The 12,611-nt window shown below is 52.9% G+C and overlaps 1 protein-coding gene across 4 annotated transcripts in view; it reads left to right on the top strand.

Annotated features, from left to right (window-relative positions):
- The first annotated feature begins 6 nt into the window (after positions 1-6).
- Positions 7-12,611, top strand: part of SOGA1 (suppressor of glucose, autophagy associated 1) — a 64,704-nt gene continuing 52,099 nt past the window's right edge. For all 4 annotated transcript variants that reach the window (XR_002829475.1, XM_014456532.2, XM_023754469.1 and 1 more), the window contains exon 1: positions 7-17. The gene's annotated coding sequence lies outside the window, so the exon portion shown is untranslated. The remainder of the gene's footprint in view (positions 18-12,611) is intronic.

Raw genomic sequence — 12,611 nt, 5'->3', positions numbered from 1 at the left:
AGAACGACTATCTCAAGGTGAGGGCGCCGATGGGGGCGAGGGAGGCCTGGGGAGGCGCCGGGTGTCACAGCCCCAGGAGGCCGAGGCACTAGCTGCCCACTGAACGAGCTGGAGAAAGGGGCCTGAGCCCTCCGGGACCACTCTCACACCGCCTCCCATTTTGTTTTAGGAACCCGAGAAGGAAGTTGGATGAGGAGACTGCCAGAGGGCTCTGGTTTGGGAAGGGGAGGGGGTGAGAAACTGCTTTGGAGGAGGACTGGATGCATTACTTGGAATGGCGGGGTGGGTAGTCAGTGAGGGGCCGGACCTCTGGCTTCCGCTGCTCACAGCCCCCATTCCCAGGTCAGAGGCCGGGCCTTCGGTGGGTCTCCTTTCTGGGACGGGCACTGCTGTGCGTGCTGCCAGGGAGACCTGTGGCCAGCCCGTGCCAAGCAGAGGCTGGAACACCTTTCTTTACCCAGGGCTTTCCCTGGCACAGGCCCGCCCCGCCCCGCCTGCCTTTCCGGGCGAGTCCCGTTTGAAAACATGACATCTGGGAACATCCCTTTGGCTAGAGTCCCACTTCCGCCCTGTCTAACGGTCCCACAGCCTGGGAGGGGGATGTCATGGGAGAACCGGTTCAGAGGCAGCTTTCTAGATCCCAGGATACTGCCTCCTGCCCTCTCTGGGACAGACTCTGAATACACAGGGCTCCATTGGCCCCGCATAACCTGGCCCTTGGCCTTCCCATGTTCCCAGTAAGAGGGAAGCTGCCGATCTGAAAGGGGCGTTTCCTCTGGGCATGTGGGGACCTGAGAGCTTCCCCAGGAGAGTGGGCTTTGCCTTCACCCTTTCCGTGGACCTGGGCAACTGCTGGGTGCAGGCCAGGCTTGGCACTGTGGCCGCTTTGGGGACAGCCCAGACCGAGTGTGTCGACCTTGGCTGGGCAGACTGGAAGCTTCATGGGCTCTCGTCTGCTGCCACTGGCTGGGCACGATTTGGGAAGAGGTTGAAATGTTACCTGCTCTTGTCAGTTGATGGCCTGGCACGACACCCAGCGTGCCTCTGGCCGAGAGCCACAGAGTTAACTGCACTCTGCTGATTTATGCCTGCCTGGCAACACTTAGCTTTGCATTGTGTTTCTTCTGGCCAGATGGATTTCTCTCTCGTTAGAGTTTTTGAGGTCTTGCTCAACGATGTCTCCCTCTCCCCATTTCCCCAGGATCTGCTACCCAGAATGGGTTCAGTAAATGCCTGTAGAATAGAAGGACAGGGCCTGTCTGAATCAGGGTGATCCACCCCCGGTTAAGTCTTCCCAAAGGCCCCATTCATTCCGTGTTGACAATCAGGGCTTCATTCAGCTCCTATAGTTTTCAGAAGCTAGTGGTGAGGAGAGGACAAGTAGGAGAGTGGGTAGAAGGAAGGAGACAAGCCAGAAGGAGGCCTGGCCCTGCCCTCTTGGTGCTCTGAGCTGCTTCCTACACTTACTGCCTGAGATGCTCTAAACTCACACCTGCCCCCACTGTTCACCCTGGTAGAGAAGGTGGCCCATAGAGCTTAGCTTCAGGGTCCCCTCACACACCCACCCCCGTGGCCTGCTGTCCATCCCAGGAAGTCATCCCTGGCAGAGCTCTGAAGTCCATCTGAGCCACCCATGATAGTTATGATGAAACATCGTTTCAGAAGGCTGGGGGTTGAGTCCAAGGTCTCATAGGGGCCAGGGTCTGGCTGGGGACTTCCATTGCCTAGGCCAGGGCTGACCCTCAGTTTCTCCCATTCATTCAGAGTTTCAGGCTTTATGTGTTGAATTTGGGGTCTGTAGCTTCCTGGCTCTGTGGTCTTGGTCAGGTTACTCAATGTCTCTAGACATCAAGTTTCCTCATTGTAAAAAGACACTTTACATAGCACATCTTCCAACCATAAGGGTTAACGGAGATAATGTGTGCAAACACCACTAGCGCATCTGGCATGTAGTGAGCCTCGGATGAGAGCAGTTGTCATCACTGCTAGTCTCAAGTGGTATGTGACACATTTCCATGGACGCCTTTTATGTTCTCTTGTGGATTCTGTGGGGGCAGAGTAGATCTTTCTCCCCATCTGAAGCAGGCTGGGCTCTTTCTCCTGGCTCCTCATGCATTCATTCACCAACTATTTATTTAGTGCCCACTGTGTACCAGATACTGGTGCAGATCAGGGGAATGCAGCCGTGGACAAAGATGAAGAACCTGTTTTCATGGAGCTTTGGGTCTAGCCGGGGACCAAGCAATAGTCATAAGTAAATCACAATGCCAATCATGACAAGGGTGGAGAAGGATACAGTGTGCCAAGAGCACATGGAGGAGGTGGAGCTGGAGATGCTCAGAGAGGCTAAGGGCTGAAGGATGCAACGAAGTCAACTGAATAGGAGAAGTAGAAAAAAGCTTGTTGATTTCAAGGCTGAATAGAAGAAGGAGTTTGGATGAGAGGCGAGCAGGGCCAGAGTGTGCAATTCTCGCTGTGTACACTTGGGTTGGTCCCCAAACTTCTCCAGAGCTTTGTTTAACCCAGCTGCCAACCTCACAGAGGCGAGGTGAAGATCTAGAGACTGGATGTGGACCATAAGTGTAGGAACTAATACAGGAGGTTTTGGTTTGTTCATTCTATAGGTGGTAAACCATGGCCAGAGTGGGGAAGGACTTGCTCCAGGTCCCAGAGCTGGTTCTCCAGGCTGCATAAAACTCTTGACATGTTTCCTGCCCCTCTGGGCCACTTTGCTTCTAAGATGCAGGACCTGGTTACCAGGAGAAGGACTCCAGATCCCCAGCATGTCCCCTAGAGGCTCTGTACTCCCTGGCTTGAGTCCCATAGAGTCTGGTGGGGCCCTGCGCAGGCTCATCTTCCAGCTGGTGAGGGACACTGGGAATTGTCAACTGGGGAAGGCTTCTCGGGTGATGGCAGATCTGTCACGTGAGGCCTGCTCTGGGGCCCAAGTGGGGCAAGCGTAAATGGGCAGCTCTCTCCCAACGAAACGATAGAAGGAGCTGCTACAGAGACGGGAGTAAAGTTGTTGCCACTTGAGTTGTTCAGAGAGGCTGGGTGACCTCGCATGTTCGGATGAAGACGTAGGGTGTGTGGAAAGCAGCTTGTAAACTGTACAAAATGTTGGTGGTTGTGATTACTTGAGGATTCAGGAGGAGATTCGTGTGGTGGCTACAGTTGAGCTGCCTGATCTCAGGGTCCCTTCCAGCCAAGGAAGTCTGAGGATTAACTTTTAAAGTTCTAGGATTCTAAGGTGCAGCTTCTTTTTGCTGCAGAGCAGACACACTGATGATGTTTGACATTCAAAGCCCTGGTGGTCTGAGAACTTCCAGGTCCCCATCACCACCACCTGTCGCCCACCATGTAGTGAGGACATGCTAGGAACCCACGGGTGTGGGTGGACGAATCTGAGAGTTGGAGCCCAAAGACCTGGCTTTGAGACCTAACTCTGCCTTTTACTGTGTGGCCACGGGTAAGTCACTTGGCCTCTCTGAGCTACTTTTTATTTTCATCTATATGATTAAGGTTATGGAACTTGCCTTGGCAACTACATAGGATTGTTGTCAGGAATAAGGGAGGTGTGAATAGACAAAAATAAAACGAAAACATTTTGTAAGCAGTGAAATCTTGCATCTCTTGGGAAATTGTTAACCAATGAGTAGACAGGATGTCTGTGTTTTCATTCTTGGGGGAGCTGGGAGAAGCCTGGGGGTTGGGTCCCCTTAGCTGTAGGATGCTAATAAATAGGAGCTGCTCCAGGGAGGACAAAAGGTCTGATCACACCCCACATGTGGGCTCCGTGAAGCCAAGCCTCCCTACCTTCTTGGAGGAGATTTGAATGTTTGAAGTGCAGCCAATCTAGGTGTCAACCCAGAAGGGCCCAGGGGACCATCTAATCCACCCTCAGTTCCCATTGTACAGTTGGGTAAATGGAGGCCCCAGGTCACACAGCCAGGATTCCAAACCTGATTTGTCCAACTCTGAATCCTATCTTTCTGCGGGATGACTGGGACAGTGAGCTTTTGGTCGCTAACAGTGTGTCTTGTCTGGGACACGGGTTGGTGAGAAGAATCCTGTTGTATGCCAGGTTCTAGGTTAGGACTGGTTAGGCTCTTGTCTCACAAATGCTAGCAACTACTGATCCCCGTTAATGTGCCCAGCTCTGGGTTAAGTAAGCCCTTTGCTCCTCATAGCAATCCTGTGTGGAGGGTTCTGATACTAGAGTCTAGACCCACTGGACAAATGAGGAAACCAAGAGGCTATGTAATGTGGTCAAGGTTGCACAGCTGATATACTTGGGCACCTCGCTAGATGACCCTGCGTTGTTGCCCTCCCCCATCGCGCTTCCATTCTCTCCCAGGCAGGAGGCAGCCTGAGTTTCACAGAGGCGGGTTCTTGCTTGGCTTTGTCAGTTACAAACTGTGTGACACTGGGTGAGATATTTAGCCTGAGACTCTGTTTCTTTCTCTGTAAAGTAGACCTAAGCATGCCTGCCCCAAGGTCCTGGGGAGCCTTTTCAGTGTGATGATGTAGATCTAGTGCACAGAAAATGTCAGTGCCTGCTCCAGTCCTCACCTTCCCCTTATCTGCTTCTCCAGGCATTCATTCATTCATTCATTCACTCACTCATTCACATGTTTTCTGAGTGCCTCCTGAGTACCAGGCCAGCAAGTTGTGAAGGTCTTCTCAGCTCCTGGGAGCTGTAGGGGGAGGGCTCCGGTCTATCTGTCACTGGATGGGGGGAGGGGTGGTAATCATGGTCAGTAAAACTACTGGCTGGTCCCTGCCTGAGTCCCGGCCCTCCCCGTGGCAGCTCAGAAGTGACCTAGAAGAAGCTGGTCTGAGACCTAGGTCTGTAAGATTTTTCTGCAGTTTGTCAGTCATGGTGGGGGAGGGTGTGTGTGTGTCGCTCCAGTAAGATGGAAAAGGAGATGGAAAATGTGAGGCGGTTGCTGCTGGGGCCTGGGAGCACCACGTCTCCCAGGGCTCCCAGCATTCCTCACAGAGGGGCGGGGCCTGTGTCCCTGGGCACACTCGCTTGCATATACAAACACACGTATTCACAGCTTGTGCCCAGAGATTCACACATCTCACATACACACCCAGTGACACGCTTACGTTGCATGCTTCCAGAAGCATAGCTCCAGACCTGTTAGAGAGGAGATAAGCTCAGAGAACTACACAAACCCAGGCAGATACACAACCTCCTGTGTCATCACACCCATACATTACCAAACATACGCAACGGAGACACACCATTTAGGAAAACCTGGCTCAGAAACATACCCTCACACAAAACTTACACCCCCAAGACATGCTTGGCTGTGTCCCAGAGATGAATGAACAGCCTGGGGACACCCTCAGACAAATCGGAAGTACACATATGTATGCAGGCACACACACAAACCCACGCAGACTCATTACACACAGGTGCTAGCATCCACAGAAACCCACAGATCTGCCCATTCCAGGCCAGCAGCGACACGAGCCCACAGCCCAGTTGCCTCCACTGCCTCTTCCACAAAGAGAGCAGCAGCCGCCCTTGCACAATACCCCAGAGACACACACCGACACGTGGCCACGCACACACAAGGGACACGAGCACAGAGCACTCAGGTGTCAGGCTTGTAGCATTTGCTAATGGGAGCCAGAGACCCACAAACCCAGGTGCCCAGGCACGCGCACACACACACACTGGCTGTGACATTTCGCCCACACAGAAACACAGGAAATCCTGGTCCATGTCTCCTTAGGGCTAATGTGTACAAACTATGTTTTCGGCTCCTCTATAAGGCTTCCTTCTGCAAGGCTGGGAACAGTGAGGAGTATAGGAGGCTTGATTTTGTCACCTCCTGGGTCTGGAGGCCCTAGGGGCTGGGTGGTAAGGTGGATGGGGGCTGACAGGTCACCAAGTCAGGAGAAGCTACACCAAATGCCCTCCGGTCCTGCTGCCCAGCACTGGGCCTGGGCCCGTGGGCTGAGTGAAATGGAGCAATCTGTAGGCCTGCCCACAGGAGAAACATTGCCCAGGGGCAACTCCCTTCTAATCTCAGGATTTCCTGCTTGCCCTTGTCTCCCTCCTTCTTCCCCTCTCTCCTTGCCTGGGGCTATGGAGAGCCATGTTCCTCCATCCCTAAAACATGCCTGGTTCTGCCTGGGAACCAATGAAGGAGGCCAGGATAAAGGAGATGTGGACACCCAGAGGAGCGGCCTGGAAGACTTCCTGGAAGAGGAGGCATTACAGCAGAAGAGTTAGCCTTGAATGGCTGTTTCTGTGTCCAGCTGCTGTCACAGTGCCTGACACATCGTAGGGACTCGTGTTTACTAAATATTTGTGGCAGGATTGAATGAAAGACAGTGATCAGAGTCTGCAGGTGAGCTGTAGGCAGGCTGCAGGCTTAAAGCAGAAAAGCTGAGGGAAGGGTGGCTGGGGGCAGTGGTGAGGGAGAGGCTGGAAAGCAGAGTTGGGCCCGTTGGGAAGGACATTGGATGTCGAGCTGAGCTGAGGTACTGTGAACACCTTGCTGAAAGGGGGCCATATTGACCTATAGCAAGGCTAGGAGCTGCCCTCTTTCCACGTGTCTATAGAACTGAGCACAGGCTCAGGGGCTCAGGGTGGGAGGGAAGGAAGGCTGTTTGGTCTCATGGACAAATTCCACCTTTGGGCCAGGTCTGGGGCCAAATCTGCTTTGTCACCTACTCCCGGTGCATGATCTCATGTGTCAGTCCCCTTATTAAGCTTCCGTCTTCCTGTGTGTAAAATGGGAATTCAATCCTTTATTTTTGCAGGGCACTCGGGAGAATTAGTGTTCAGGTATATGGTACTTCCAGCTCCTCCCTGGGCACAGAGGAGGGGAGGGAGCCCTCTGGGGCAGGGCTAGTTCCCCAGGATTCCAGGCAGGGGCTGGACCAGCAGGCAAGGTTATTACTAAAGTCATTCCCTGGTGCCCCAAAGGAAAGATCTGTGGTCACATTCTCTGCCCTCTGGTGCCAGAGGAACTTGGAGCTGGGATGGGGGAAGAGCCAGAGACACTGGGGTGTTCGGGGCCAGGCTGACCCTGCCCTTCACCCGAGACCCACGGGTCTGCATTCTTAGCAGACAGTGCCGGCCTTTCTGAGAAGTGGCAGTGAGTCAGAGGAGGTGGAAGCAGCAGGCCAGCCCTTCCCGAGTGTCCACGGTAGTTACGAGCACTGGTTTGAATCCTGGCTCAGTCTTTTCCTCTGTGAGCCTCCCCTTTATGAGCCTCAGTCTCCTCCTCTGTAAAGTGGAGATGCTGATAGCACTTACCCTACAGTGTTGCTGTGGAGATAGAATGAGAAAACACATGTATACAAGGATTTGCTGGAGCAGCTTATAATAGGGACTCAACAGCTATCTGCCCTCATCACTCATTAGCAAGCTTGGTTCTGATGGCCTGTGGCCCCTGGATCCTTGATGGCAATGTGTGTCTGGCTCTGGGTTGTGGGCCTGGGGATGGAGCAGGGGCCTGGGAGGTATGTGCGGAGCTGAATTGCATTATGTGCCTCCCCAAATACATCTCTCCCTCGTGTCCCCCCTTTCCCTCCCATCCCAGTCTTCTCGGAACAGCTGAGGCCAGTGCTGCAATGGAATACTGTAACCCAGAATACCCCTTTGCTAATGGAGGGTCGCCTTGCGGGGGCGGGGGAGGCCCTTGTTCTAAGACCGAGGTGAATAATCTCCCATTGCCTGGGCCGCAGAGAGAAGCTCGGCTCCAGTGGAAAACCAGTTTGGGGTCCCATAGTCAGGCTGGACCAGCTGAACATCTTTCCCCTGGTTTTGCCCAGATCCTCTTGGGATCTTCTGGGCCCACTGCATCAAACCTCTCCCCTCTGCACCTCTCCTTGGCCCTGCCCAAGTGCCTGAGCAGCCTGTGTGGACCTGCCTCCCTCAGCCTCACCCTGCTCCACCCAAGCTCCCAGTGCTCCATGCACCCCAGGTCTCTGTTCCTGTGCTGTTCCTGGCACTTGCTAGGTCCCCTCACCTTTCCCTTGGTTCCCTCCTCCACCGTTGTGCATTCAGCTCCAGGCCAGGCTCTCTGTCAGACACTAGAAGCTTCCTGTGGGATCCTTTGGGGCATTATCTCAATTGTAATTGGGTTACTAATTGGGTAATTACAGGTTTCATGTCAGTCCCTCCCCTGCTGTTCTGCACTAGGGCAGAGACCTTACCAGAGTGGGACTTAGTCCCTTCCTGTAACATAGGTATCAACTGAGGCCCAGAGAGGTCCAGGGGATTGCCAGAGCTCACACAGCCTGCAAGAGGCCAGAGGCGGAAGGACTGGGGTCTCGGCGCTCTTTCCAGTGTGCCAAGCAGAGGGAATGGAGGAGCAAAGGCTCAGTGGTGTGATGTGCGAGAGTGTGCTGGCTTCTCAGGCTGTGCGGCCTAGGACCACTCCCTTGACCCTCCGTGTCTTTCCCTCCCCAAAGACCTCTGAGCCCTGTCCTCTCCCTGCTCAGAGATTTGGCTGCAGCCCAGAGGCCGTTTAGGGGATGTTTTAAAAACATCCAGATCTAAATGCTGCCTTCCTTCCTGTCCACACAGAAAGGACAGGAGGAACATGGGCAGGCACCTCGGCTGTGAGCATCCCCCCAACCTCAGGCAGCAGGGACTGCAGATGTCTCCCTGCTCTTTCTGGCAAAGCCTGGAATGGGGCATTGACAAGCCAGGCGTGACCTTGGTGGGCACCAGTCTCTGGGCCTCTCCTCCCCCCCCAGCACATGCATAAACGTACCACAGCCCACCCACACACCCACGCACACTCGCTTGAACAGCTTCCCACCAGAGGGAGTGTCTGCAGTGTCCATCACAGAGCTGTGCCAGATCTGGGGGCTCTCTCCTGACTGGCTGTGGAGACTTTGTCTTCCTGAGCCTCCATTTGTTTATCTGTAAAATGGGCATAAAATAATAGCACCCCCTCAAAAGGACTGTTTTTGAGCACAAGATAATGGACCTCCAGTTAGAGGTTAGCCCGTTGTCTGGCACATGGTAAGCCCTTGCAAAAATATCAACTATAATTATTGTCACTATTGTTCTGTCTTCGAGACTACGCAGTCTAGTTTATCAGGACTCAAACTGGACTTATTGTGTGACCTTGGGCAACATAGTTGACCTTCCTGACCTCGGTTCTTCATCAGTCCGTTGGAGCTGGCTGGGGTAAGAGATAACGTGTGCTGCCTTTCATGTGGCTGGCAGAGGGGGAGCACTCAGGGAGCAACTTGCTCGTTACTTATTGGTGTTGGAGATGCAAGTCTAGGACCCTTATCTCCCTTGTGACCCTCTGGGTCACTGGGACCAGGCAGCCTCTGTGCCAGCTGGAGTAGGGCATTGTGTGGCACAGCAAGGCCTGGCTGGCGTCCTGGCCCTCCTCAGGACCTGTGACTCTTGATTCCCCCATAACTAGAGCCCAGCTTCTACCCAAGGAAGCGAAGCTGGATTGAGCTCTTGGCTGGGAGACAGGAGCCCAGAGTCCCTTCCTGCTCAACTCTGGACCCTCTGGGAGATGATGGGATTATCCCAGTCCCTCTCTAGGCCTCGGTGTCTCTGTCTGTGAAAGGACAGAGTCTTTGGGTCCCCCTGGCACTGCCGCTTTGTCCAGAGTCTTTGCTTTTGAGCTGGGAGGAAGTGGAGCTTGCAGAAGAGCCTTCTGCCCTCCTTGGGGCCAAGTGTGATGATCTCATCTGGAGCCTTGACAGGCCCTGGGGGATGGGCAGAAGGGACAGCAGATGGATGCCCTGCCTCTCGGGGGGCTGGCATGCTGCCCCTGTGGCCCCTGCTGGCCCACCCTGTAGGTCAGCCCTTCTGGGCTGGGCTGAGTGGCCCAGGCCAGAGCCAGGGTGGCAGATGGGCAAGCAGACTGGGCTTTGGCCCGAGGGAGGGACTGTGGTGGCCAGGGCAGTGTGGGAGAAGGCGGGCCAGGCAGAGGCTTCTGTTCCTCCATGGAGTGGTTGCTGTCCCACAGAGCAAAGGTTCTGGATCCCTCATTCTGCTCTGTCATTCTATCTGGATCTGTTTGCCCAGTCAGGCCCCTAGAACCTAGGGAGGGTACATTGGGGAAGGTTTGGAATCTGGCAGGGATGCAGCCTGGGAGTTGGTGGGCTGGGATTTGAGGCCCACCACTGGGGTCTGAAGCCTCCATGGACATTAACTTTACAGAACCAGAGAATTTAATTAGACACAGTAGCGCTGACCAGAAGTGGTATTCTGGAGGGAAGTGGACTGAGATGGTAATCTTCCCCTCCTAGGGCCCATTATTCATTCAGAAGCTATTTCTTGAGCTGTTCCTATTGTGTGCCAGGCACTGTGCTAGTCTCTGCCCTACTGAGACTCACACCCTATAAGCAAACAGACCAATAAGTAAAATAATTAGTATCACGAATAAGCCTGTGATACAGTTCATGAAAGAAACACAGTTTTGAGATGGACACAATAGGCCTAGAGAGGTCTGGAAGGCTTCTCTGAAGGGGTGGTATGGAGGGGGAGCAGGTAGTACAGAGGTGCAGGGCAGGGAATCAGGCAGAAGGAATGGCAGGAGCAAAGGCTCAGAGGTGAGACAGGCCAGGTGTCTTCTGGAGAAGCCCCAGGTGGCTGGAATGTAACCAACAAGAGGAGGAGTGGGGGGGAGATAAAGATGGGGAGATGGGCAGAGGCTTTTGTTGGCTTTTAGTTTAGGTAATTTACATATTGCATAATGAGTTTTGACAAATGCATACAGTTCTGTAACTACCACCACAATCAAGATATAGAACAGTTCCATTGCCCCCTAAAATTCCCCTGTACCCCTTTGTAATCACTTCCCCCTCTACCCCCAGCCTCTGACAACCACTGATCTGTTTTCTGTCCCTATGGTTTTGCCTTTTCTAGAATGTCATATAAATGGAATCATACAGTATGCAGCCTACTGAGCCTGATCACTTCGCATGATGAACTTGAGCTTCATCCATGTTGTTGCAGTGTCAGCAGTTCATTCTTTTTTTTATTGCTGAGTAGTATTCCATTATGTAGATGTACCACAGTTTATCCATTCATTAGGTGAGGGACATTTGGGCTGTTTCCATACGTGGGTGATCATTGGAGGGTTTTCAACAGGAGAGTAATGTGGTTTAAAAAAAAATCCCTCCACTGTGTGGAGAGCAAGTTAGTGGGGTGCAAACTGGCCGTCATGGAGATTAAGTCCATTGATGCGGTGATGAACCTGGCCTACCATAGATATTCACTAATTGTTCGTACCGAAGAGCTGTGCCCTGGGGCAGCTGGGAGGTTTCTTGTTGGAGGTGGCATTTGAGGTGGAGGGGTGAAGAGGTGGGAGACTGGTAGAGAGTGGACGGAGGCCTGAGCAGTGCAGTGTCCCCTGGGAGCTGCGTAGGCTGAAATGCCTGTTCCTGAAGCCTTGAATACCAGGGTTTCTAGAATGTGATCTGCAGGGCCCTTATCAGAGTTCCCTGGGAGAGCTAGGTGAACAGGTACCTCCCATGGCCCACCCTTAGCTGTATGGGGGCTGATTCTAGAATAGGTAGCCGGGGGACTTCTGTTCTGGAACAGTCCATCCCTGGTCGCTGGTAAGAGATGACTCTTCTGCCTTCAGGAACCTCCTCTCCCCTCAGGGTCAGCTGGGAGTTGTTTCAGGGGTTCAAACCACCCATGGGCACTTGCTGTCTTTCTGGAGAGGGACCCCCTGTTCAGTCACTTTCCTCTCCAGTCCCACAGGTCAGGAGACTCACCATCCACTCCTACAGACCAGTTCTATCAGGCCCGTGCCTCTGGAGTCACTTGCAAGCGTTCCAGTGGGCCCCAAATCTAAACCTCGCCCTTCTGCCCTCGTTGTACAAAGATGAATCATCTTACATGGATCTAAGTTTCCCACAGAAAGCATTCTTTCCTGGCACATCGAACATATGGCTTGCGAGCGGAGCTCTGCTTCTCCAGCTTGATGCCTGATGGTGGAGGCCAGGGCTGGGGTAGCGACCCAGACCCCGCAGACCAGGCGGCTCTGGAGAGAACAGAGGCCGCATCTTATTCCTTAAGCTCTCTGCTGAGAATAATTCTCAGAATAATGTTTTAAAAATACTTAAAGCATAAAGGAAGCCAAATACAGTTATCAAAGTATATATTTTTAATTATGCTATAGTAATATGTGTGTTTGTTAACTCATAAGATCTGGTGACAAGTCAGCTTACTACTGTGATTTTAACGCCCTGATGCGTGTAAACAATATTTTGACATCTCTGCAACAACTGCTTTGTGATATGAAAATACCGGTGGTTTCTCTTAGTGGCAAAGCCACAGGTACTGCTAATATAGCTGTGGCTTGTCCAGAATAGAAGGATATGGTCATTTTTAGTTAGAGGTTAGTGAAAATAAAGATGTGATTTGTTTTTTCCCCTTCCCATCCAAATTCGTGGACTTCCTGAATTCTGGTGAAAACAAAAGAGCCTGCAGTTCACGCTCTGAGTCCTGCTTGGAGGTCCCTCTGCATGGCCTCGGGCATGGCCCACTTTCCCTGTGTTTCTCCCCATTCTTCATCTCTAGGACAGGGATGGTGATTCCTGTCCTGCCTGTCCACGGGGTTTCTGTGAGCACCCAGGAGATGATTCAG

The sequence above is a fragment of the Myotis lucifugus genome, unplaced genomic scaffold (genome assembly GCF_000147115.1).
Source record: "Myotis lucifugus unplaced genomic scaffold, Myoluc2.0 scaffold_60, whole genome shotgun sequence".
In the NCBI taxonomy this organism is placed as follows: domain Eukaryota; kingdom Metazoa; phylum Chordata; class Mammalia; order Chiroptera; family Vespertilionidae; genus Myotis; species Myotis lucifugus.
This window is presented reverse-complemented; position numbering and strand designations above follow the sequence as displayed.